The sequence below is a fragment of the Solanum stenotomum genome, chromosome 10 (assembly GCF_019186545.1).
Source record: "Solanum stenotomum isolate F172 chromosome 10, ASM1918654v1, whole genome shotgun sequence".
Taxonomy (NCBI): domain Eukaryota; kingdom Viridiplantae; phylum Streptophyta; class Magnoliopsida; order Solanales; family Solanaceae; genus Solanum; species Solanum stenotomum.
The window spans coordinates 37,576,136-37,584,306 of record NC_064291.1 but is presented as its reverse complement, the minus strand read 5'-3'; the positions used below and the strand labels follow the sequence as shown (position 1 = coordinate 37,584,306).

The 8,171-nt window shown below is 34.6% G+C and overlaps 1 pseudogene; it reads right to left on the bottom strand.

Moving 5' to 3' along the window:
- The window catches only part of LOC125841166 (vacuolar-processing enzyme-like), a 26,934-nt pseudogene extending 18,988 nt beyond the window's left edge, over positions 1 to 7,946 (bottom strand).
- Between the last annotated feature and the right edge of the window lie 225 nt (positions 7,947 to 8,171).

Sequence of the window (8,171 nt, the reverse complement as noted above, 5' to 3'; positions counted from 1 at the left end):
GATTTTCAAAAGACTTGTGCATGTAACTGATGACAAGATCATTTGGTTGACAATTTAGTCCACAATAGCTAATGATTGAGTTCACAAAATCATTATACAAAATATCCCTTTGGACGGTCATCAATACTGACTCTGACATGTCACCAACCTTCCAACGCCAAATAAATCGATTGTTTTTCTCAATCCATTCACCATAACAATCAACAGCTATTGTTATTGATTCTTCCATTAATGGTACCTAAAGGAATTTATTAAAAATATTTAATAATGATTGTATAGTAAAGTTGAGTGGCTATATACAGTTAAAAATCATATGCACAATCATTGTCCCAACAAATCAATCATCTATTGCAACAAGTAGGTCATCCGTTGCAGCAGATGATTCACTTGTTGCAACTGATAATTCACTTGTTGGATACATGTCCAGAACCAGAACTTTATTCAACATGTAAGTCAATTGTTGTAACAGATGAGTCATTTGTTGCAACAAGTAATTGATTTGTTGGAACATATAATTGATATGTTGCAATATATGACTTACCTGTTTGGACAAATTTCTGATTTTGTCCTAGTTTGGCCTAGTACTGTAACATGTATTCAACGGGTAAGCTATTTGTTGCAACAGATGAGTCGTCTGGTGCAGCAAATGACTCATATGTTACAATAAATGGCTCATCTATTGTGACAAACTTCTAGTTCTTTCCGAGCTTAGTCTGATATTGTAATATGTATCCAACAAGTAAGCCCTCTGTTGCAGCAGATAAGTCATCTGGTGCAGCAGATGACGCATCAGTTGCAATAAATGACTTATTTGTTGGGAGAAGCTTCTGGTTCAGTCCCAGCTTGACATGATACTGTAATATGTATCCAACAGATAATCTATCTGTTGCAATAGATGACTTACCTGTTGGGTACGCGACTGTAAAATTTTGAAGAAACACTCAAACTATCAAAATGAAAAATTAGACTAAAAAATCATTAGTTTACTTACCAAAATCACCTATGATGTAATGTCCAATGATATATGAATGAAAATTCGTCTGAAAGTAGCAGTACAATGTGATTATCAACTGAAGAAGAAAAAAGTGATAAACAACCAGAAGAAGATAGTGATGAACAAGAAGAAGAAGAAGAATGATGATGGAGAAGAAGAATGAAGAAGAAGAGCAGCAACAATGGTCCCCAACAATGGAAGAATAAGCAAGAGAGAAAAAAGGAAAAACTGAGCCGTTGGTACACTTTTTTTCCCTCCATTTCTTATTATTTAGTATTTTATATAAGATGGACTAAAGTTTAAATAAAAAACTTAGGGATAAAAAATGCAACCCCTTAATTCTTAATTTAAAAATTGTCACCCCTACTCAATAATTAAAACTTGAGTCACCAATCCCTAATTTTGAAACTTTTCTATAACCCTTAATTCATTGTCCCATGTCACTAGGCGGCAAGTTCCTAACATGAATTACTTATACACATTCACAACTACAGCCACAAAATATCCAATTATCCATATACTCGGTTGGGATTTGGAATTTCTCATTAGAATGTGACATTTTCACAACTTCAAAATAGGGTCTCATTTCTCACACAACCACTCAACTAATAAGTTTATTATGTCAAAAAGTCACATTTCTTCTTGATTCCAATTCTTTTCAACAAACAAACTGACTTTCTGAGATAATAACTACTCCCTCTATCCCAATTTAAGTGTCATGAAGTTTAAGACTTTTTAATCTTGTGGTGTTAAACTTGCATATGGAATATCAAAATTGAAAAACTTACTAAATATAATTAAAAAAAAACTCGACAGACCAAAAAGGAAAGTAAGACACTTAAATTGGGACATAAGGTGTATTAGTTGAGTAAACAAAATTAATGTAAGGAAGATACTTACTAATCATTCCAGGGCCACCATGATCAGTATAGTATATGAAGATATGGTCATTTGGACCACTATTCAAACTTTCCCACTTCCCCCAACAGTACCACTTTTGTTTGCAAGGATGACATTGTAAAAGTTCTCAGTAGTAACATGCTCACCTACATAATCCTGCCTCAACAAAAAAGAAAACCCCTCATAAGCTAACTAACACTAATAATCTTGAAAACTTTCCAAGAAATTGAACACAAAAAGAACAAACCTTAGGAACACCTTTGCAAACATCATGTCCATGTGGGTTATTGATGATGACACCAGGTCTAGGGTTGTTATTAATTTAACTGAAACAACAAGATGAATTGAAATCTGAAGAATAAATTTTATTGAACTTCAAGCTGATTAATCAAGTAGAGGGGCAGTACAACTAACACAGAACATGGACTGCTAAAAGACTGCTAACATGCCTATAAAATAGGAACAACTATAACTAGTTAATAAGATAATGACTAAAAGAAAACTAATCTCCTAATAATTAGCTAAAGTCTCTGACCCATTCAAAGCAGATCCTGAGACACGTAACAACACTCCTCCTGAATCAGGAGTTGCAAACTCCCAATTTTTCTCTAAGAAATTCGAATCTGCTAACATGAAATGACTTTGTAAAAATGTCCGCCACTCGATTCTCTGATTTGCAATAGAATAAAACCACTTCACCGTTTTTCTACACTTCCCTCAAGAAATAAAACTTGATGTTGAAGTGCTTGGTCCTTCCATGAAACACGGGATCTTTGGATATGGCTATGGCAACTTGATTATCCACAAGGATCTCAGTGCTCTCTACTTGCTCCAGCTGCAAATCGATCAAAATTTTCCTAAGCCATAGTGCTTTATTAACAGTGACTGCTGCTGCGATGAATTCTGCTTCAGCTATTGATTGTGCTACTATTTCCTGTTTCTTTGAGCACCATAAGAAACACCCTGATCCAAAAGTGAAACAATAACCAGACGTGCTTTTCATATCACCAGTTGACCCGCCCCAATCACTATCAGAATATCCACGAAGTTTGAAATTCTGACTTTTGCTAAATCTGATGCCATAAGTCAGAGTTCCCTTAAGATACCTAGCTACTCTTTTGGCGGCCATCATGTGCAACTCACTTGCACAATTTAAAAACCTGGATAAAACACTCACATGAAACAAGATGTCAGGCCTTGTTGTTGTGAGATACATCAAGCATCCAATTAAGCTTCGATATACTCCTTCATCAACTAGTTCAGCACAATCATCCTTTTTCAGCTTTCTTTTTGATTCATTGGAGTACTCACACTCTTGCATTCTTCCATTCTAAATCTTTTTAGAATCTCCTTTATATATTTCTTTTGACAAACAAAAACTTCATTCTGAGTTTGCTTGATTTCCATTCCCAGAAAATAAGTCATCTCGCCAAGATCAGTCATCTCAAAGACTTTCATCATTTCCTCCTTGAATTCTTCAATCAACCCTGTATTATTTCCTGTCACAAGTAAATCGTTGACATACAGAGAAATAATAATGGTGTTAGAGGCAACTTTCTTGACATAAAGAGTCGATTCACTTAAGCTTTTTTCAAAGCCTAAGTCTAGCAAATGATTATCTATTCGGCTGTACCAAGCTCTAGGAGCTTGCTTTAGTCCGTATAGAGCATTCTTTAACAGATAAACCATATCTTCATGTCCTAGTACGCTGAACCCTTCTGGTTGCTCAACTTATATTTCTTCCTATAGTAGACCATTCAAGAAAGCCGACTTCACGTCCATTTGAAAAATCTTCCAATTTTTCTGTGCCGCAATAGCCAAAAGCATCCGAATTGTATCCAATCTGGCTACTGGGGCAAAAGTATCAGAAAAATCTACTCCCCAAACTTGGGCATAGCCTTTCACCACCAATCTAGCTTTGTGCTTGTTTACCGAACTATCTGGATTTAACTTTGTTTGAAAAATCCAGTTAACTCCAATCACTTTTCTATCTTGGGGTCTTTCTATGAGCTTCCAAGTTTGGTTCTTTTCTATCATGGTCAGCTCCTCCTTCATTGCATTTGTCCAATTTTGATCCATTTTTTCTTCCTCATATCCTGCAGGTTCAAAAACAACAACATTGCATCTCTCATAAATATTAGAGAGTGACCTTGTTCCCCTAATAGGTTGATCATCCACCAAGTCATCATAATGAAGTTGTGAATTATGGTTTTTAACTCGAGACTCCTCATTCCATTCCCATTGCTCATCTTCAAGGAATTGAACGTCTCTACTTACCATAATCTTGTCTGTTTGAGGTTGAAAGATCCTATAAGCTTTAGAAAATAAGCTATAGCCAATAAAGATTCCCAAATCTGCCTTCTTATCTAGCTTGTCTCTCTTAACCTGTGGAACATAAGAAAAACATAGACATCCAAATATCTTGAGGTTTTTCAAAATAGGTTTGACACCATACCATGCTTCAAATGGAGTCTTTCCTTCCACTTTCCATGTAGGCAATCTATTCAGCAGGAAAACAACAGTGTTTGCTGCTTCAGCCCAAAACTTCTTTGGTAGATTCTTCTCATGCAACAAGCATCTCGACATCTCCATGATTGTTCTATTTTTTGTCTCACTCACTTCATTTTGTTGTGGAGAATAAGGGACAGTAAACTGGTGCTCAATTCCAGCTTCTTCACAAAAAAAATTGAACATATCCGAGGTATATTTAGTTCCATTATCTGACCTAATGACCTGAATCTTGCTGCCACTCTGATTTTCTATCCATCTTTGAACTTCATGAAAATTCCAGCAACTTCGGACTTAAACTTCATAAAGTAAATCCAACATATTCTTGTTAGATCATCAATGAAAATAATATAATACCTGCTGCCATTGAGTGATGGAGTTTTTTGTGGACCACAAAGATCGGTGTGAATGAGTTGCAACTTTTCCGTAGCTCTCCAAGTGGAACTTTTAAATAGAAGTCTAGTATTCTTGCCAAGGACGCATACCTTACAACTTGAGGGGTTCTCCTCCAAGTTTGGTAAACCATTTACCATTTTGCTCCTTCGCATAAACAATAAAGATTTATGATGAAAGTGACCCAACCTTTTGTGCCACGTTTCTGCTATAGTGAGCTGGCTTGGAAAAGCTATGTGTTCCTCGTTCAATGGATTCAAAGAAAAATTTTTTCCCTGCATTTTAATTCTGAATATTTCCTGACCACTAGGATCACTGATTAGGCATGCTTTATTTTCAAATAATAATTTGAATCCATTTTCTAGGAGTTGCCCAACACTTAATAAATTCTGATCAATTTCAGGAACAAATAAAACTTCATAAATAAGTTTTGTACTTTTATAACTTTCAATTGCTACAGTCCCCTTTCCTTTCGCTAGGAGGTATTCTCCATTTTTGATCCTGACTCTTGATTTAACTGATCTATCAAGTTCTCTGAAAAACTTTTCATCACTGGTCATGTGGTTCGTACAACCACTATCAACAAGCCAACTTTCACTTGAATTTATGCTTGCGAAACAGGTGGCCACAAATAGTTGCTCATCTTCTTGTTGGTCTGCAATTTGTGCATCATTTGGTTGTTGTAATCCCTTCTCTTTGCAGATAATCTCAACATGACCGAGCTTGTGACACTTTCTGCATTTCATATCAGGTTTTCTCCAACACTTGAAGTGTGGATGATTTTTCCTCCCACAATGTTGGCAGGGAGGATATTTGCCTTCTCTGTTGTTGCTAGTTGCAGTAACACCATTTCTCACTGTTGTTGCTTCGTAGTTTTCATGATTCCCTTTCTTTCCTTTTCCTTTGTTTCCCCTGGCACTTGAACCGAACTGTAACTTGGCTTACAAGGCTCCCTCAATGGATCCCTCATGCCTCATCATTCTTCATTGTTCTTGTGCCTACAGTGCACTCAATAACTCTGCCAAGCTAAGCTTAGACAGATCTTTAGTATTTTCCAATGAAGCAATAGTTGCCTCATATCTCTCCGGTAAAGTTACAAGTATTTTTTGAAGTATTCTATTATCAGTAAATTCATTTCCAAGTATCCTTACCTTATTGGCAATCCCAAGCAACCTATCAGAATAATCCTTAATGGTTTATGATTCCTTCATACGCTGCATCTCGAATTGTCTAACCAAGTTCAGTACTTTCCTTCCTCTAATTCTTTCATCTCCCTCATACTCTTTCTTGAGGAAATCCCAAGTTGCTTTGGCTGAGTTAAATGTCATTATTCTACTGAAAATGGTGGCAGAAACTGCAACAAAGAGACAAGATTTAGCTTTGTATTTTCCTTGTGGGTTATAATCTGAGCCATAGTTGGATTCCCTGGCAGAGGATGCACTTCGTAGTCTTCCTCGACAGCCTCCCACAAATCACTAGCCTCCAAATAAACTTGCATTTTTACTGCCCAAGCTTGATAGTTTTCTCCATCGAAAACTGGTGGAGCCATAGTAGAAAAAGAGCCTGCATTCTCCATTGTTTTAATAGTGTTTTGCAGAGAATATTTTATGGATAAACACTCAGAAAAGAACCTCGCAAGTCTCACACAAGTCCCTTAAGAAGTAGGGCTCTGATACCAATGTTATTAATTTAACTGAAACAACAAGATGAATTGAAATCTGAAGAATAAATTTTATTGAACTTCAAGCTGATTAAATAAATAGAGGGGCAGTACAACTAACACAGAACATGGACTGCTAAAAGACTGCTAACATGCCTATAAAATAGGAACAACTATAACTAGTTAATAGGATAATGACTAAAAGAAAACTAATCTCCTAATAATCAGCTAAAGTCTCTGACCCATTCAAAGCAGATCCTGAGACACGTAACAACAAGGGTTTTCTGTATTATTAGTAATATCATTGTATATGAATACAATGATGTTCTCATCCTTAAGACCACCGGCCTTTAGTAATTGGTAATCGTGACACACATCTGCCTGAAATCATACAATCAAGTTACATTCACATTTTTGTTGCTGTCGTGGATTATTTGACTTGACACAAAGCTTAAAATAGAAAGAAATATTCTTAAAATTTGTTAATTTGTATCACTCTTGACTATAAATTATTTTATTAACTATAAAAGAGTAATTTAAAGTTACATTGTTTTCATTTGTAGAAAGGTAACTTTTTTTTTGAACGACTTAAAAAAGTGTGTTAAATTGGAATAGAGTAATTCTCTTTAGTCCATATTAAGTGAATTGTCAGAAGTTTTTTTATAAATCAAAATAAGTGAATTTTCCAGAGTTTAAAATAAAAAAAAAGAGTGGGTATATAGTTCTTATTTCTCCTTTTTATTTTGATTAAAACGTATTTCTTGTTTTTTTGGGTGAGAATTTCTAGGTATTTAACACTTGCTTGGACTTTATTACTCTCTCTGACTTCATTCAATAAACACAAACTATTGTAAAATAATGCGATTTTAGACTATAAGTTGGTAGTAATTTGATACTCTATAATCTAATACAAAAAGAGTTTAAAATTTTTAGTCAAATCAAAGTATCAGACTTTTCAACTTCAGATTTTTGTGGATTTCTTGATTTTTTTTGTGGTTCGATGTGAATCATCTTTGAGCAATAATTGTAGGACAATTAAATTCAATTATCTCAAGACCTATATGAAACTTAAACAATCAATAATAGCCACATGATTCACAAAATACAAGAAAACTTATAGATGTTGATGAAGATATAATCAGACCACTTAAGTCATCGCAAATAATTAAATCATCAAACATTCACATCGTCGTAAAACATTTACACCAATAATGTCATCTATCCATCATCAAGACTAGTAATTAACGTTTACAAGGAATTGAATCATAAAAAAAAATGTTAGGCTATATATATCATATAAAAAGAATAATTTAGGACGATAACCTGATGCCTATAATTAGTCCAGCCATTGGAGCCAGCAACTAGGACAGCCCATTTGGTTCCTTCTATTTTTTGGGTTAAGAATTGAGAGATACTACGACCTTCAATATTAACAATTATTGAGACCAAAACAAGGAAAAATTCACCAACATCATTATACCTAGATATCATTGTTTTTAAATTAACAAACAAACCAATCAACTAGGATGGAGAATATTGAGCTTGTATATGACAAATTTATAGAAAATATGTCAAGAACTTGACAATTATTTATTGCACTAGCATTTGGTTATAGATTATGAGGATATTAATTTTTCTATAAATGTTTGTTTGACAATATCTTTTGAGAAATTATCTTTAAATAATTATTTGACCAATTTGACAGGATTTTCTCTG